This window comes from Opisthocomus hoazin, chromosome 8 (genome assembly GCF_030867145.1).
Source record: "Opisthocomus hoazin isolate bOpiHoa1 chromosome 8, bOpiHoa1.hap1, whole genome shotgun sequence".
Classification (NCBI taxonomy): Eukaryota; Metazoa; Chordata; class Aves; order Opisthocomiformes; family Opisthocomidae; genus Opisthocomus; species Opisthocomus hoazin.
The window spans coordinates 17,896,582-17,915,403 of record NC_134421.1 but is presented as its reverse complement, the minus strand read 5'-3'; the positions used below and the strand labels follow the sequence as shown (position 1 = coordinate 17,915,403).

Here is an 18,822-nt window from a genome sequence, read left to right as displayed (position 1 = left end):
ACTCATTGGTATGATGCACTAAGTAGTCGCTTGTCAAGCTGCAGGTTCGTATGAAGCTGTACTGGCAGTGCCGTGGATGTGGCTTCGTTTACAACACATGCAGCTCAAGAAGAGGCGAGAAGGTACACCATAACACTGGAGGGAGGGTGCTGGGCGAGGACTCAACATGCCGTGGTTCAAATCCAAGCTTGCCTGTGCTGATGACGTTGTTCAGCTTCTCTGCATCTCCGGGAGAGGATGCGCCCCAGGGCTCCCCTTTGTAAGCTGTGGCCGTGAGCATCTGACGAGGATAGCAGGAATCGGGTTTGAACCACTTCCGACTGAGCCGGGGGAAGTGAAGCAGACAGACAAACCCAAATGGAAGCAGGCTTGCCTTTAATCTGTACCGTTCACGATTTGGAATTGAAAGCTATGGCTCAGAGATGAGGCAGTGTTGGGGTTTGGGTTGCGGTCTGCAGGGTGTTTATAAGGGCATGGCTTTGTGGTGGATTGAAGCAGATACAGATCAGCATGGTTGCCAGACAGAATGGACCCAGTTGCCTCCCACGTTCTTTGTTACTGCTGCAAGTGTTCTGTGGTAAAGTAACCTAGCAAAAACATCATTCTTCAGCCAGATCTAGTCAGGGAAATGTGGTGGGGGAGGGAGGGAAGAGGCAGGAGGGGCCTGGTTGCACCTCTCAGCAGAAGTAAGGACTTGGATTGTCTCGACGTGTTATGCGACCACTTGTTTTCAGCTTATTTAGATAACTCATCTGCCTCTACCCTTTGCGCTTTTCTGTTATCCTCATTTAGTAGTATTTCCCAGGTTCACAAAGGTGTGATGAGGGTATTGCGGTCTGCGATCAGATGCAACATGCACGTGTGTGTGTATACGTGTGCGAGAGGGAGAGAGACCTAAGCTAATAATCTCGCCTGGCAAAACCTCTGCAGGGCAAGAAGTGGCATTGGCAAGGGCTGCTGACGGGAGGGAGCGGGTTGCCTTGGCACGGCCAGGTCTGCGTAGAGCTTTCCAGTGCGCGTCCCGACCCGGTTGTGTTGTGCTGACCATGCGTGACTCAGCCGAGCGCTCGCCTCGGTGGCATTTCACAGTTTCTCTGTAACACAATAGCGCCGGAGCGCTGCCGCCCATCAATTCTGAAACTAAAGAGGGTGGCAGCAGTGGGCAGAAACCTATTGATTGCGCTGTAAATCAGAAGGCTAAGGGAAAAAGCCCAATTCTCAGGAAGACTGCAGGTCCGTCTCTCACCTGCTGCAGGCAGAAGAGTCTTTCTGCCACCTCCTCTGGGCACATGCAACATCAGTACTTAAATCTTTTGTGTACGGGGACAGTTGGTAGTCCAGAGTCTAAGATCAGTGCTAATATTTTCCATATTTTGTGCAGACAAATGATGGGATTTCAGCAGGGCTGAATTAGGTCTGATAACGATGCTAAAAGGTTCGGCCTTGCTTGAAAAGCACCCCAAAGAGACACGGGACAAGTGAGCTACTGGAGCTAGTGTGAGCTGGTGTAGAAAGGAGGCAGAACTTGATGCCTCTGCTTTTGGGATTGACACCTGGTTTTGCAGCAGAAGACAAAGATCTGTGGCCATAAGATTGCCGCTTTCCCTTTTGCAAGCAGTGGTACTGCCCCTTTGTGCCCCAGGGACCACCTGGCTTTGGGAATGGAAAACTGGAGAATTTCCCTGGTGTCAGTCTGTGAAAGGGGACAGAGAGCCCCAGGAAGAGCAAAGGTGTTGCTCTGGAGTGGGATGTGACCGCCTTAACATGGGACAGAGATGGGAGTCGATGCCAGGGCTGGAGAATGCAGTGAAGTTAGAGATCTGGGGGACACGATGAATTGCTGGGCAGGACATGGACAGATGGAGAGAGATCTTGGAGGAGGTCCCAAAATTGCCCTATTAGTACATTTGGGAGAGTCATCACACTTCTCATCACGCATATGTTTTGGGAACGGGCCAGGGGAGGTTTCAACAGAAGCAGAATCACAATCTCAGCTTTTTTTTTAACAAAAAAAAACCCAAACAAAACCAGGCTCATTATTTTGGGGTCATTTTTATATGCTTTGAGAAGCCTTTTTAAAAAAATAAAAATCTGTTAACTGTTAATACCTCTTGGTTTTCTTACCCTTCCATTCTAAGAGGGAATTTTTGCCAGGCTGTGGATCAGGTACGAACAGGAGTTTCACATAGATTCAGGACAGATGTAGAGGCAACCTGGGAAAAGTGGAATGGCAGGAAATTATGTTGGTCACAACTGAAATGCTCAGCACAGCCAAAGCACTTGAGCTAGTGAACCTTTTTTACAGCACATGTTGCCCCTGTGCCATAGATTGTTAATTTTTTTTACCGGGAGCAGATGGAGAAAACCTCTGGGGATGGGGATGTTTCTCCTGTGACTGGAAAAGAGCCTGCGTGCACTCAGGAGAGAGGAGAGTCGCACCTCTCGCTTTGCATACGTCTGGGTTAGCAGGAAAGCTCCATGAAGATCGTGGCTGTACTGGATCCGTGTTTGCTTAAGGTGCTGAGGGATGCTGAGGTCAGACAAGCTTCCTCTGCTGCAGTGGGGAACCGTTATAATAACTGCTGTTGCAGGCCACACAACGGTGAGATATTTATTAGGCTAATGAGCAAATTATAATTCAAAGCTTCAGGATGAACAAAAAAAGAAATGTATGTTAGCTCCCAACTGGTAATGGTTGTGGGATCAGTCACAGAATTCTTGAATTTCAAAGTTTTCCCAAGTGACCAGCACTTGGATGAGGTGCAGCTATATACGACTATGCGGTTATATTCTTAAACTTAGAAATGTGTGTGTGCGTTGCGGTCACAATATAGAGAATGAGGGGGAAAAGCAACCTTACTTCATTTCCTGCCTTTTTCTATGTGAGTTCTCATTCATAAAGCACAGCGAAGGGATATTTTTGTACAGTGTTTCCTAGGGGGATGGGGTTTTTTTCCTCTGCTAAAAGAAAATGCAAAACTTTGGTCATGTGTTCAAATGCAGCTGTGTTTGGTTTGTGGTGTAGAGGTCTAAGTGTGCATTAGGACATGACCTGCCTAGTGTACCTGTTTTGTATCACCTCTGTACACAGAGGGGCGGGTTGTGTAAACTATATTGACCTGCTATCCGAAGGCAGTTTTGGATTGCAGTTATCTGGGCTGGATTCAAATGGTGGCCTCAAGGAGAAACGCTCTTTAATCATTCTAGCTGGACGTTGCCCGAGTTTTGGAATCTTGCAAATATGTTGGCATTTATGTAATAAATACAAACTGCAAGAGTGTTTCTTTTCCTTGAGAAACTCTTGACTTCATAAGCTCTTGTTGTGAACTGGTTGTTAGGGCTGAGAATTTGCCACCGACTCCCTCTCCCCACCCCAAAACAAACAAATAAATAGAACCATATGTAGTTGACTTCATCCTCCAAACAGCCTCTTAGGCTACTTGCCTATGAAATCAGCAGCTTTTTTTTTTTCTTTCAAGTTTTGAGACATGCCAGACCACTGTAGGCTGCGTGGAGAAAGAAGATGTTAGCCCTAGCGATAACTCTAAGTCAGTTGTCAGCTTGATCCAAAATATCAGTCATTTTCCCATAGCTAAAGTCACTGCAACATGTTTTTCTTGCCTTGTTCCCTGTTTGAAATGAGCTGCTGTAGCAAAGGGGTTTTAAAGACTTCTTTTTTTTTTTTCAAAATAGAAACATTTACTCATCTTTTTAATCATACTTCTCGATGTACAGCCAACAGACATAGTTTTTTTCAGTGGCTGTTTCTGATTTAGACTCTGCATAAATCTGTTTTGATTTGTCAATGGTACAATCCGGTCCTAGATGATGAAGTGACCCGAGTACAGATCAGCCTGATTCTGCATTTTATTCTGGCTGATACTACTGACTTCCCATGTGGGCTTTGCTCAGTCACTTATAAATTTATCTTTTATTTCTGTTAGCTTTGAAATCAGGGTAGTTCCTGATAAACTCTCAAAGGTTTTGTGGCTGTCTAATTCAGTTGATATTGGTAGAATGTGCATCAGATCCTAATATTCGAGAAGGAGGGAAGCACCCTGTGACCCAGAAGAGTTAGGGTGAGAGCATGAAGGGACAGAAAGGGACCAGTGACGGAAAAAAAGGAAGTTCAGACCAAGGGGTACCAGAGGGAAGCTGGTGTTGAGCTGCGGGGAATGTGGAGGGTTATGCAAAACGGTGAGAGGAAGGGGGATGCTGCAGATTGAAGAAGGAAAGGAAGTGGAACACAAATGAAAGCAGTGGTTTGTAGAAACGTGGGTTGAGTCAAGGAGTTGGAAGGAAGAAAAGGAAGGAAGGAAGAACGGGAAAAAAGTTCATTCAGGTCAATTAGCTTTATAGATTACCTTTATTTGATTTTTCCTTTTGAGGCACTACCCTATGTTTCTAAACTTTGCTTTAATTGTGCTTTCTTTTGTTTTAAGCATCTGACCACTCTAAATTACCATGTTAAATAATTTTGAGTTGGAAGGCCTCTAAAATTTGCTCCTGAGATCATATGGTGTCTTATAGCACCCTCCTTTCCCTAGGAAATAGTCCCTTGAATTCTTGAAAGTGTTAATGGCTTGGCATGGTCCCCTGCCAGTTTGTCCTGGTGGCTTTCAAAGTGTTGTCCTGTTTTGTAGATGAGAACTTCCTAACATGTAGAGCATTGAGGAATGTCAGCAAAAAGTAACCATGGAAAGATTCTTGCCTGTGCATTTTTTTTCCCCTTTTCCTCTTTAGGGAGTAATGTGCCTCATTTAAAACTGTGCCTGGTGATGCCTCTGGTTTTGTTTGTTTGGGTCTCGGTGGTTGTTGCCCTTTTTCCCCCTACTTGCAGCTCCTCGCTGCTCCTTCTTCATGTGCGGAGAAGGGGTGCAGCGGGGATGGTTTGCCATGGCTTGTTTCGGGAAATGAGAGGGAGGTGGCTGATGGTGGTCTGAAACAGGGGGTATGGGGATTGCTGCTGTTCCTCTTGTTCTGCCAGACTGTGTAGTTTGGCCATGAAGCAGCTGGTTTTCAAAAGTAATGCTTAAAACTTCCCATTTTGAAAGACAGCAATTTAAAAAACAATGAAGCTCAATCAGAAATGTTAAGACCGGTGCTTTAAAACTACCTGAAGATAGATGAATCACTTGGAAGATTCTCCCAGTAAAAATATTTGTGTTTTCTCTCACTGGACCAGTGTGTTGAAGCATAACCTTTGGGTCTCACAGAAGCTTCTGCAGTGACTAATTAGGCAGTGGAAAAGCAGAGAAATCGCCTCACCTCTGACCACGGCACAGGTTAAAAAAGTTGTGGAAAATACAGGCAACCGCTGCAATCCTGGGCTGTAAGAGGGGGTGGAGGCAGAGGGGCTGCTTTCCCGGGGCTCGGGTTGGTGTTGCGTTGGCTGGCGGTGCTCACCACTGCTGCTCCCACGGTTAATGAGGACGAGGCGCGTGTTCCTTAATGCGTGATGGTCATCTGTAGGAGCCAGCAGGGACTTTCTGGGGGTCCCGGTGCTGCCCATCACCAGCGGCGTGGGACAGGGCAGCCGCCTTGTGCTGTTGGTGGCGTTGGGCAGTGGCCGCTGGTGGGACGTGGCCTCCTGCGCAGGACGGACAAAAGGCCCTGCTGGACGCGGCAGCTCCCGTCTTGGGCTTTTATCTCCTCCTTTGCCTTCGGCTCCTCTCCTTCAGATGGTGACAGCCCTGTGAAATCTTCCAGGAGCCGCAACCTTTATCTCCCTTGAAATTTGTGAGGGCAGGGGACCAGGGCGGTTGAGTTTCTTGTTCTTGGTTTAGGCTGTTATTTGCCTGTTCTTTTTTCCCTGGAGAGTGCACAGCTCAGTACTGCAAGCTGATTTCTGCCTTCAAGAAATTCCTGTGAAATGATCAGAGGATGTGAGGGTCTGTGAGATGCTTCTGTATTTTGAGTCCTAATCACTTAGGTGAAAAAGAATAAGTAAATTATATATTGAACCGCTAACTGGTGCTGAGGCCTGGTGGTTTCCATGGCAACCGGGCTGGAAATAGCTGCCTGTGACGTCACCAGCACGGCACAGGTAGAGTCGCATCCCGCCGCCGTTTCCCCCTGAAGGAGTGAGCGTGGCGGGCACAAACACCTTGACATTGCAATTAATATATGCAAATATCCCAGCCGCCCCAGGGTACCTGTCCATCGCCGGGGTACACCGGGTTCGCTGTGGCAGAGCAGAAATGTCCGAGCCCTCTTGCAGGTGCTAAGGGAGGCTGGTTCCCCCCACCCCACACCTGCCCTCACCACGGTGCCCGCGTTGGGGCACGGAGCTGTGGGGTGAGGCGTTTCAGCCCCCTGTGTGGGTTGGGGGCCTCAGGTCTTCTCCTCCGGTGCCCAGTGATGCCCCAGTAGCCAGAGTTGCTCCTCTAGTTCATCTTACAGCTGCAGTATTGCATGTAAGAGGGGAGAGATTTCTAAACAGCTCGGCTTGGACGCCCTTTCTTCTTCCTGGAGATGGATGAAAGACCTGGTAGGTTTGGTTTTGGTCGTCTTCTCCTTTTTTCAAATTTGCTTGGTATATTTTTTGTTTTGTTTTGTTTTCTTGTTTTCTGGAGGTTTTGGTTTTATTTTTCCTTTCTTTTTTATCTTTGAGACACCAGGAGTGTAAACTCTGGTCTTTTCTGGCATTGCTGAAGGACAAGTGGGAGGTGTAAATGAATCTATGAATGTGAACATTTAAAACCTTAATTGAAGGGGTGAATGTGGTGAATCTTTAACAAAGGCCTTCTCTACTCAAAATATTAATTACTTGTTGAAGTAAATACATTTTAAGCAAAACAAACAACCAGCCTGATTCAGCGTGGTTATTTCATGATCCTCATAGAGTCAAGAATGCAGGTTCTGTCTGAAGCCTCTTGCACTGTAGTGTAGGTACAGGTGTGTCACACTCCTGTGTGACGAAGACTGTCCTACACTGGAGCCTGGGTAGACAGTGGCAAGGTGGAAGTGAAGAGTAAGTTGCCGTTCAGCTGTGGAAATGAATATCCTTTAGCCAGCAACAACAAAAAAATCCACCCTGCTGATCTGATTATCCAGCTCTACGCATGATCAGAACACAGTAGATGTGATGCTTTCTTCCACACATTTTCTGGTGTTTGCATTCAATTTAGTTTTAGCTGTCCCGAGTGATTGCATTTCTAATGTTTTCCTGAGAAGACAAGACCATATACCTCCCTGTTAAGGTGATTTGTCCTCTTTTCCCCAGGCAGCAACAGGCCTGTGTTTTTTCTTTCTTGGTTTCCACTGGACTTGAGCATAGTCCAGGTAGCATTGAACGATCCCCTCTTCCATTTGTGCCTGTCAGAGGTTTGTAGACAGTTCAGTTCCCAGCTCATTGGCCATTGCTTAGCAAGCTCTCATATTTAGTCCTTGTATTTCTAAATTGATTTCTGATTCTTGGTAATGTATTTGTTGCTGTTCTGCAACCTTCTATTTTGGCGTCATTTTTTTGAGCAGGTTTAGCCCAAAATCAAATACCGGCTTTCAGGTATGGTTGCAACCAAAACGGTTTGAGGCTTGTCAGCTCTAGAAACTGATAATACTGCAGGTGCATGCAGCAGGCGCAGCTATTTGCTTGCAGCAGTGCCCACCTGTACATAGAAGTAGCTCGGTTACAACAGTCTTCTCCAGGAGACTGCCCACTGATGTGTCCTGCGTCTCCCGTGCCTGCATCATTGCAGTGGCTATGAGTAGAAAATGCAGATGTTTGGGTTGTGATGGCAGGCTCTCTCAGGAAGGGTCTCACACTGTCTCTTCACTTAGGTCAGAATAGATGCACTCTGGATGATGTTTTACATTTAGATGTAAATGCTTGTCTGCCATAGAGGCATAAAAACATTCAGTGTTTATAATGGGGAAAATGGCACAGGGCAATGGATGGGGAGCTTTATTAGGTGCCGTGGCTCACTGAGCGTTGTTTGCAGATAGCGTGTTGCACGGACCACCCATTATGCTTCACAGGCCAGCAGTGACCTGTGGACCACAGTCTGGGTGATGCTGTTCTAGGGCCTTATCTATACCAGGAAAGGGAAGACAAATGATACATAGTTCATCATCTCATTGTAAAGCTAAATGACATTGTGGGGTGGTTTTTTGTTTTTTGTGTTTTTTTTTTTTTAATATCAGTTGATTCTTGAATATGCTGCAGCTGTGTTTCTGCTGCCAGGGGTGAAATAACTGTCCTGATTTCTCAGTGTAGATGCAGATAATACAGAAGACTCCTAACTTTATGCTGCACCTCCTTTTGGAAGTATCTCCAAGTGTTAGTAGCTCCTTTTTGCTTCTTTGGATGGACTACTTTAAATCATTCATATTGTTGTGGCTTCCAAGGGTTTTTTTTCTTCCCCAAATACTTGGTTTGTAGGCAGTGCCACCAAGAAGTGAATAGATACGAATATGAAAAATTTGAAGATCTCTAAAACCTTACTGACAAAAGGGAAACCTGTCAATGCATTTCACTGGTGCCATCCCTAGTTAGCTGTGCTACCATTAGTGATGAGGCAGAGGAGTTTGAGGTCATCTGTGGCTCATCTGTGGCAACGTCAGAACTTAGAAGAACTGAACACCTACCGCTCATGGCTCCTGAACAGTCATGAAAACCTGGTCTTTGTTTAGACATGCTAGTGTTAGCTGAGCTTTTAGAAGATGCTTTCCATTTGTAGACCTGCAGTGATCTGGTATGGTATGATGCGTGAAGGTCTACAATCAGCACTTCTGTCTTAAGGTATCTACTGCTATTGACACCTGTAGCATTCCTCAGGGTTTTCTAACATCCGCTATCTTTTATGCATCTGTCTTTCAGAAGGTGAGATCTTTGGGCCAAAAATGGACACAGTTTTGTCCTATAGGCATATTGACAGGATGAGAAAGAAAGGCACTGGTGAATGTTCCCATCAGAGTTGTTGGTGAATGCATCTGTCAGGAAGGATTTGGTGACAGGTATTAGGGCCACAAGGAGGTGGACTATGACTTTTCACTCCTTGTCACCTCTACTTCTCTCCCAATTCATGAGGTCTTCACAAAAAGAAGCAGCTGTTACTACCGTTGGCTGCACAACGTGTAGTCCTTGGTCTCTGCACGTACTGTGTGTAATATCTGTGCGGTGGTATTGCTTGGGAAGGGTGAGAAGACAGGGCTTTATCTCTGATGCGGAACCTTGCTCAGGTCTCAGTGGCTGCAATCTCCAGAGTTAGATGGTCTGTGTTTGGAGTTAGGATATCATTAATGGTGCTTATGGGGGTGAACCAGCTGTTTATGCACACCAAAAATACCACTTTGTCTTTGCTCTGCCATGGGGTGGACGGAAGGGGGAGCAGGACTGGGCACGGGGCTCAGGGAGTGAGAGGGGCAGAGGGTGGGTGGGGGACGAACTTCAGGGAATGAGTCCAGTGGCTGGAAGGAGTTGGGCGCCGTTTAAAATGGCTGCCGCCGCATTCAAGGGGCCATTTTAAGTGCCTGTTATCCTACTCTTGCTTAAGGGTGTAATTTGAATGAATGTGAAGCCAACAAAAATGTTAGATTCCAGTACAAATCTGTTCTGATTTGGGGATTCATCCGAGTCCCAACAATGCGTAAAGTACCATGGGATGAGAGGTGATATATTGTGGAAATGTAAGATATGAATTTTATATTTATTACTGACTTGGCAGGGTGCTTTTCACATCACCATTCTGGTACAATTTTGATTAGATTTTTGTGCTGAGCATCGGAGAAACACTGCTCGTGTGTATGTAATTCTCTCTCCCTTTTGTGCTTCTCTGCTCTGATAAGGAGAAGTCTATGCTGATGAAAGAGGCAAGGTTGACAGTCCTAGCACTATAACGATACAGTTTAGACAGTGCCAGTAAAAACTTCCTCTGCCAGGTTTGAGGACGTGTGTTGACATGGAGCAGAGTGCCGCTAGCAGTGGGAGGACAGGTAAGTTTCTGTGTCTTGCCCAATTCCTGACCTCTGCAGGCATGTGGAAGGGTGGTGGTAGTTTCCATGACGTTGATGCATCTGGGGACTTGTTCAATGGTCCTCGGTCCATGTTTTGCTCTCATTTGTCACAGATTGTTTTCTCCTAACGGGTTTTGTTTACTCCCAGCATGTGCTGGCTCTGAACTAGCATTGAAAGCAGATAAAATTCGTCTGCAGATGGAGAGCTGTCTGTTCTCTCACAGGTACTTGTTTTCATTAAACGGGCAAGCATCAGGAAAATACCCTTCTCTATAGACTACCTTACAAAGTCAGAGTTCTGGGGCAGTGGTAAATCTGTTGTGTATATTTGTGTTTAGTTATTTATACAACCCTTGTCTTTTGTGTAGAGCGTTTTACAAGCATTGATGCATGTATTCTGCCTTGCTTTGTGTCAAAACTAGTAGCGTCCCCATTTTATAGCCTCATACAGAATTGTGTTGTGTGGTTCAGGATGGTGCAGAAGGTCTTCATCAAAACTGGGAACTGAACCGAGACTTCTGGGGTTATCGGTTCGGTGTCCAATGCCCAGGAAGAATGAAGGAGAAGGCAGGATGATTTTTGTGTTTATTTAAAGATATATTTACATATGTTTGTGTTGAATCTGCTTCTGGAGATGAACAGCGTCAAGGTAACACTTTTCATTAGAATAATTGTCTTGAGAAGGGGCTTAAAAGGATAAAAATGTGGCAGCTTTTTTTGCATCTTCACCACAGACAGCATTGCAACTGACTGCAGAAATGCACTTGGCTTGTGGCATTTGGTGGAACCAAAAGGTTTGACTCAGTCTGATATGGGCAGAGCGAAATGTATGAACAGACGATTGCCAGCAAGTTGATTTACCACAATGAGATTAGAAGTTGTCATCGGGGTTGTAGTAGTTGACTCTGTGATCATTCTTCATTGCAATGAGAAGTTAAAACGTTTGCTTAAACCATCAGGAGGTTGGTTGGTTCAGTGTTACAGTGACTCAGCTGGCAAATGGCAACTTGTTAGTCATGGTAACTCCGTTGCTTACTTCTGTGTTTGCATCTGTTGGAGTGATTTTGGTGGGCAGCTGTTGTCGATGGAAGGCAAGTGAAAGGAAGGGCCGGGGAGTTACCTGGTTGTAATCACTCTCCTCACCGCTAGCCTGAGTAGAAGCAGATCTGTGTGCAGAGCTGCGGGCCGGTTGGAGGAAAGAAACGGAAGATTTGTCTGGGTCTAAGCTGCTGGCCTACAAAAGTAAATTTGTTACCCTGACCAGAGCTATGAATTCTTACATTTGAAGTTTTGGCAGCAAATGGACGAGGCTTAGGGCAGCGGTATATGGGTTAGTAGTTCAGTCCCCACCCTCCCACAGATGGAAGACTGACTCGTTGCAGGAAAGGTGGAGAACCTTTCCCTTGCTGAGAGCCATGCCGTGTTCGGGCAGCCAGGCATTAGTCTGTATCTTCGCATTATCTGGCAGTGATGTGTGAAGTCAGGTGGCTCCAGCCTACGCAGAATGAGCCTGTGGACTGTGCTCAGCCCCTGGGTTGCTTCTTTTAGACCCTCTGCTTGAGGTCTAAAACCTTAAATAACCCACAATGAGGGCCACCTCTCCAGGAGGAAACCGTACTTGCAGCTTAAAACCGCTATGCACTTCAGCTTGTTCATTCAGGAAAGTTAGCATGCAAGAATCTGGGGTGTGAGTTTATGGCTCCCTAGCTGTTCTGGGCTATTTTGTGTGGGCATTTTTCATATGCAATTAAGAGCTGAGCTGCTCGCTCCAGTGGCGTCGAGTAAGAGTGACTGCGGCGTGAGCTGGTGTGCGGTGCCTGGCGTGCTGGCCGTTCAGAGCCTTGGCTCATTGCACCCTTCCCAGGGCGAACAAGAAATGGAGAATGTTCCGTTTTTATAGGAGGCCCTGCAGGATCAGAGCAGCGGCGAGGTGACGGGACGCGACCCAGGAGCTGCGCAGCCTCACCGGCTGCAGCCGGGACATGGCTTGAGTGTGCCGTGCATGAGGCAGGAACATCAGTAACGCAAGTGGAGGGCGCCGGCGCGGGGAAGGGGCAGCGTCCCGGCCAGCAGAAGCAAGGGCAGCCCCTGGGCCCTGCTGGCTGCAGGTTGTGCCGTTGGGACCCTCGGCAGAGCCCACCGGCAGGCTGCCCGTGCTCGGCGGAGGAAGGAGGGGAGCAAGCACTTCCCACAGCGGAGCACAGAGCTGGCATCTGAGCAGCCTCCCCTCTGCCCCACCACTGGCTCTCGCCAGCCCTTCCTGGCTGCCTGCCGCCTCTCCCCGGCTGCCAGCCCCCCGCCCGCCGGCAGGCCCCCGTCCACTGCCCGGGCTGGCAGTGGGGAGGCGAGGGGTGGGCTGCGGGAGGACCAGCTCCCTCAGGCCCCCGATCCGCCCCGGCAGAGCAGCCGGCCTCCCCGCGGCTCCCCGTGTCAAGCGCGTGTTTAAGCTTGTGCTAGTCTCCTGGACACCTTCCCGGTGAGTTTTCCAGAGAATGACTACAGATGAAACGCAATTAGACACAGATGGACGGGGGGTGGGGGAGGGGTGGGAGATGAGCCGAGTTTGAAAATGGGGGGAGGGGAGCAATTAATTGCGAGGCCGTGAGGCAGACCAGCGTGTGCAAGAGAGAGATGTGTGCGAGGATCAGAGGTCCCCGCTGGGAGATGCTCACTGGGCCGGGGCCGGGAACCTGAGGAGGTCTCTCTGCTCTCAGCTGCTGCCGCCGCCGCTGTTGTGGTTGTTGGAGAGCCAGAGGGAAGCAGCAGGCGTGTCTCAGGGATGATTAATCACGTATGGCAGCAGCAAGGAAGGAGAACGCGGTGCGCACACGGAGACCAGCACCTCCCCTACCCCTGCGCGCCTTTGGCTCGCTGACAGCAATCTCTTCTGCTCGGAAATCCAGCCCCGGAGGAGGGCAGTCAGAGGGGTACCATGTTTCGCCTGAGCCAAGAGACGGCTCCTTACCCACCCCATCCATCCTCCGTGAGCTTTGAGACTCAAGAAACTTAAATCTCCTGGGTCTGGGGAAGAATGAAAAAAATGTGAAAGCAGGGAGTTGAGCTAGTCCAGGTGGGAGGGAGAGGCAGACCTGACTGAAGGTTTAATTAGCGAGGAGCATGGAAAAAATAAAAGTGGGTTTGGCAAGAGGAGGCTGCGAGTTCTTCCCAGTTGGGGAGGTGGGGACAGGGCACAGAGCAGTCCAGATTGGTGCAGGTGTCCCCTTTCCTCAGGACTTGTCAGCCTCCTCTCCTTCCACACCCTGGCACTGCCTGAAAAAAATGAGATTTAAACATAAATTGGTTTCTGTTTGGGGGAAGGAGTTTGGTTTTAAGTCTCTGGGATTTGATTTCTTATTGCCTTGAAGAAAAGCTTAAGAACTAGAAACACTTCTTTTGTGTGCGTGCAATTTTTTGAGAGGTCGGAGTCCTGCACAAGGAGAGAACCAGAAGATGAGAATATCAGCAAATTCTAAAGTAGGAGACACGTGGTTAAACCAGGACTGGGGGCAGGCCTGCAACTTTTAACTAGGCTTCCCAGTCCAATGGCTGTTACCTGCGGTGGTCTGCTCTCACATCTTCCCCTTGCAATTTCCCCTCTCCATTTCTCCTGCAAGTAGCGGAAAGTGTCCCCTCTTCTCTGCATCCCCCCATCAAAGCTAAGGCAATATTCTTCCCACTGTCACTATAATTTAAAGTGGGTGATGTCAAAGTGTTCATACTTTCTCCCCTTAACCTCAAAGACTCCCCTTTCACGGTCGGTAACAGTTCTTTTTGGGAGCTTTGGACTGAAGGAGGATGTTTGATTGTATTTTCCTGCCCCTTATTTCCCTCTGCGCTAGAGTTGCTCAGACATCCTTAACTACTGTGCTGTCTCTGTCATTGAGGTGGGATCTCTGGGCTAATTTTTGTAGGGTTGTTTGGACGCACTGCCTTTGTGTTTGTCCCTGCAAGATTGCTAGAGTGTTGTTTAATGCTTACAAACAGCCGCACATTTTCCATGTGCCACTTCTCATGCAATGCAGAGTAGCGGCCAGAATCTAGAATGTACCAATTTCTCTATTTTCCTTCTTTTTTTCCTTAATTCTGAGAAGTGTAGCTAAGTAGTATTTCCCAAAGCTAAACATTATCGCAAATAAGAGGCGTGTAGGGCGTACTAATTGTTCAGAGACAAGACCGGAGTGGGTCTCTCTGGACAGAGTTAAGTTCATTGTGAAACGTGTGCTGCAGAGCTGTGGAAAGCTGGGGCAGTGCCGATGAGGTTGGAGGTACCTTTGCAGGGTTGTTTTGGGATCCCTGGGTTAAAAAAAAGCAACGTAGTTTTCCAAGAAGGATTGAAACACATTGGTGGCATCAGAAGCTGACAAAACTGAGAGCTGGAATAAATACTTAATGCTTCTCCCCGTGAGACCTCTGCTCACAGCCAGTAGTCATGGAAAACAGGACAAAACAGATGCGGATGCCCACGCGAGTGAATAGTGCTCCTTTATTCGTTGCCGTTGTGAAGCGAGGTGTTTTCCTCTCCTCACCGATTTGGCGGGCCTCCTTTGTGGTGCTGGTGGCCTGGAGCGGTGGCAGGAGGAAGGTGCTGGAAGCAGCTGGCACGTTGCACCCACACCAGCCCAGCAGATCTAATTTTGGGGTTTGGGCAGCATAACAAGCTCCTCTGCTGAGGCTGGGTGGAGGGATGTCTGTGCCTTGCCTGAAGGGACCGGCTGCCCGTTTTCAGCGGAGGGACCAAGAGCAGGCGGAGGGGCAGGAGGGCATCCGTGCACCCAAGGCTGGTGTGACATCAATGCTTTCGTTCAGAGCTGTTCCTGAGGTGGCTTTCTCTGAGGGCGAGCAGCGGAGGACGGGGCAGCTGGTCCTCCTTCGCCTCTCCTGCGTCCACCAAGGGGGCAGTGGGAGTGGGGGGCTCGCGCTGAGGCTTACCTCGCAGCATACGTGGTTTAAGAGAAAAGAAGAAAACCGGAGACAAGAGGATGTAATTCGCTCACTCGGCTGGCGGATGGGCAGCAAGAGGAGTGTGTTGCTAATTACTGTGAACTGTTGATCTCGTTTGGACAGGGGTGATGCCGTGATGGGGAGTAGCGTCCACCTTTGTGCTGCTGGACCATCTAGGGGGTTATTTAGTCCTTTTCCAGTCTGGGGATCATTTTGTTGAGCCCTCCAGCTTTGTGTTGCCCTCCAGCACCAGCAGCAGTGCTGGGGTCCCTGCTCCCTGGGGAGCCTGCCAGAGGGGGAGCGGGCAGGAGTCCCCCCATCTCAGGTGGCACCTCGGGGGCTGACTGATCCCCTCCTCTGCCCGGGGATGCTTTCTGACAGTGTAAGAGGAGCTTTCAGAGGAGCTGGGGGCTGGCTGCCAGGCTGCCTTTAATTCCCCCAGCTGGCAAACAGGAGGCCTGTGTCGGTTGCCGGGGCAATGGCGGGAAGCTGTGTTAGTTTAATGAAGCATTGGGAAGGCTGCTGTTTATTTCAGGGGAGCGGGGGCTCTCTCGACTGCCAGGATGCTCCCCCGGGGCGGAGGGGCGGCTGCCAAAGTGCTCCTAGGCCCTGGCCGCTACGCTCTCCCCCACACCAGCCGCCCTCGGCCCTTCCCAGGGTGTAGAGGCCGGTGTCAGGCCGTCCCTTGGCTCAACGTGTCTGCCTGAGCCTGGAGTGCTTGGTGTCGTGCCCTCAAACTTGTCCTCCCAAAGCGCCTGTCCCTTCCCGGGGAAGCCGCCCCTGCCCCACGCCCGCAGCAGTGGGCCTGGTCCTTGCCCTGGGCAGGGTGCCTCCTTCCCCGCTGCCGGGGTGCTGGGATGGACGCCCCTTCCCCTGCGTCACCCGCCTGGGGTGTGGCGGTTACCCAAGTGGGGTGTTGAGCTTACTCTCTTGATTAAACAAATGAAGACTTGAAGCATCACTGTCTTCATAGTAAAGGTGACCTACAAGGGAGGGAGAGGAGGAGGAGGAGAAGGGGAGGGGGGGGAAGCGCATTTATGCCCCTTTCCCAGTGTCTCTTTAGGATTTAAAAAGGACCAAATGTGGGGCTTGGGCTTTTTTATCCTTCTTTGCTTCTTTTCTTCCCAGCGTGTTCTTTGGAGTACAAAAGGATTTCTGGTCTTGTTTAACCTCTGGGGGGAGGGGGGATTCGGTGGACAACTCGAGCACTAATAGGCTTATGACTATTCAGATAAACTTCATTAACCGATTATTTAAAAAAATAACCCTTATTCAGACCTGTTAAAAATCAAGGGAGTGTAAATGGGTCTGAACAAACACATATTAGGTGGAGAGCTCGTTTGAAAGTTCAGTAAGCCGTGTCCATTTAATACAAGGCTAAGAAAAAGCCTCTCAGGCCACAGACCCATGGATTTTCAGGAAAAAAAAAGAAAGGCAAAATAAGACTATTGTCTTGCAAAGACAAAAAAAAAAGGTCTTTTCTTATGTGGAAAGCTAGATGTATTTGGTAAAGATGTACAAACAGAAACACACCTGATATTTTTACCTCTCCCCTCCCCCCTTTTTCCCGGTTCTCATTTGCAGTGCTGTATAAGCAGGCGCTGCCCTGGATGGTGCTTCCTCGGCTGGTGTAGCAGAGCCTCCCCTTGCCCTGCAGGACCAGCCTCCCGCATCAGCCCTTGCTGGTCCAAATCCCACCAGCCCAAACTCTCCGACGCCCTGTTGCTAGCCTCCCTCTCTGGCCCGTTTCTCTCTGTACGTGCGAGTCTCACGCTCTGCGGACGGCTGGTAATTAAAAAACCTTGGAGGGGGATGTTACTGAGTTAACAGTAGTTATTTGTCAGGCTGCTGGAGGGGGGGGGAGAGTGATCTATCCCCAGGGAGAGCTGCACTGACGAGAGGTGGGGGGGAGCGGGAGGGAGGAGGAAGTGGGGGCGAGATTGGCAGGTGACTGCCAGCTCCGACGAGATGACAGCGGCAGCAGCTCCGCCAGTCCCACTTGAACACTGCACTGCAGGTACTGGGTTAATGGGTGGGAAGTGGTGAAGAAGAATATCGGGGTGGGTGGCTGGAGGGGAGGGTGTTGGCGTGGGGGAGTTGATTTCTGCTAAATGCCAAGGTAGAGATGACACTCTCTGTATACATGTAATCATTAGACTTTTCATTCCCAAGAATATTTTCCTTCATATAATTTTTTAAAATGCAGAGAAAGCTTTCCCCAAACCTGACAGTATTCTACCTACAATCACTTCCCCCTTGCCAATATTACCATGCTCTACAAAACCGGTCTGAAATGCTGTACTATTTTTGACCATTTCTTTAGGATATTTGTAGTGAAATTTTAATTTTTAAGGTGCTAGGAATAGGCTCCTCAGTCCCACACCAGCTCCATGTAGCAAGGCCTTTTTACTGAACGTGAGACTGCATTCCAAGCTAAACCTCACAATTTTCTTGTTTGATGATACTGACTATCCAACTAGAAAATTCATGTATCCTCCTTTTGCAGGACTGGCAGGTTAGACCTAGACTGAAGTCCTGATTGACATCTGCAGACAGCATTCTTGCTTATGCTCGCGCGTTCGCTCTCTCTCCCTCCCTCCCTCCCCCATGCTCGTGCTCTCTCTCTTTTTTTTTCCTCTTTTCCCTTTCAGAGGGCAAAACATCTGTTTGCAGAGGGCTGAGGACGTGCGCTGCACAAGGAGATAAAAGCAGAGAGCCCTCATCCTATATAAGAGTTCATAGATCTGTAACTTAAGGGGCTGGCGACAGGGTTTGGCGAGGGTTGAAATCCTTCTGTCTTTCTCCCTTCTCATATGTTTGAGTTTGAAAAACAAAAACAAGCGGGGTTATCTCAGATGTGCAATAGTGAGGATTTAGATGTCAGCTTCGCTATCAGCTTCATTCTTTGTGTACAAAGAGAGAAAGAGGATCACAGATTTGTGCCTAAGCTGCGCAGCGATGCCTGGGTTTGTCACAGCGAAGGAAGCCCGCGCCTCTCCCCTTCCACTACAGCAGAGTTGAGCCCCAAGGGCCTGACGCAGGCGGTGCCTGGGCTGCGTCTTGTCCCCCCTCCCTGCAGCAGGACCCGAGTTTGAGGAATCGACTGAGAGTTCAAGGCACACGTGTGATTGTAGACTTGCGTGATCTGTAGCGAACAGAGGAAGCTCAGAAAAATGTCTCTGCTCTAATGCGTCTCCCTCCCACCACAAACAGACCCTTCTAAAGTGTTCAGCCATAAAAACGTTGCCTTTTCTCTTTGACCTGTCGTGGTTGTGGAGAGGGCCACCACCACCGCCTGCACGCCTGCGGTGTCGCAGGTTTTAGCCCAGAGACTAGGTGAGATGTTCTGAGCTGTGAAACAGCCGATGGGCTGGTCTATACATCCCAATTAACCTCTGGCTCCGGTACCATATGGGTGTGCTTATCAGCAACGCCTGCAACAAAAGGGCCAAACTCCCTTTTATTTTCCAGCACTGACACAGGCATGCTGATTTATATTACGTGGAGATACGTATTTTGACTGCTTTGACAAAGAAAATCATACCCACGACAGTTTCTTGTCATACGAGTAATCCTACTGAATGGTAGCATGGCCAGCGCCATCCGTTTTGAGGTGTCTTCTGCGAGGTGGTTTCCAGAGTCCTGGTGTGGCTGGTTTCAGGGAACTGTGTTTTGACCTGGTGACTGCCTGCAGTCTTTGCTGAACAGCGCTAGGAGCTCTGGGCATTTAGCAGCTTTGAAAATTATATCATACGCATCTTAAATGGTACTTTTCAAGTGTGCATTGGTTTTAAAGCTTAGCAGCTGGCCTTTTGGCCATATATATAGATCACACACACACTGAACTGCTTGCTAGGAATGGCAGCTATTTGAATTAAAAAAAAAAAAAAAATTACACATTTCTCTCCTGCCTTCCTCCTCCCC

General features: G+C 48.7%; 1 protein-coding gene across 5 annotated transcripts in view; it reads left to right on the top strand.

Annotated features, from left to right (window-relative positions):
- Positions 1-18,822, top strand: part of TCF20 (transcription factor 20) — a 138,658-nt gene that overhangs the window by 33,356 nt on the left and 86,480 nt on the right. The window contains exon 1 of one of the 5 annotated variants that reach the window (XM_075428364.1): positions 16,871-16,915. The exons of the other annotated variants lie outside the window; for them this stretch is intronic. The gene's annotated coding sequence lies outside the window, so the exon portion shown is untranslated. Of the gene's footprint in view, positions 1-16,870; positions 16,916-18,822 lie in introns of those variants that run through there. 5 annotated transcript variants of the gene reach the window in all.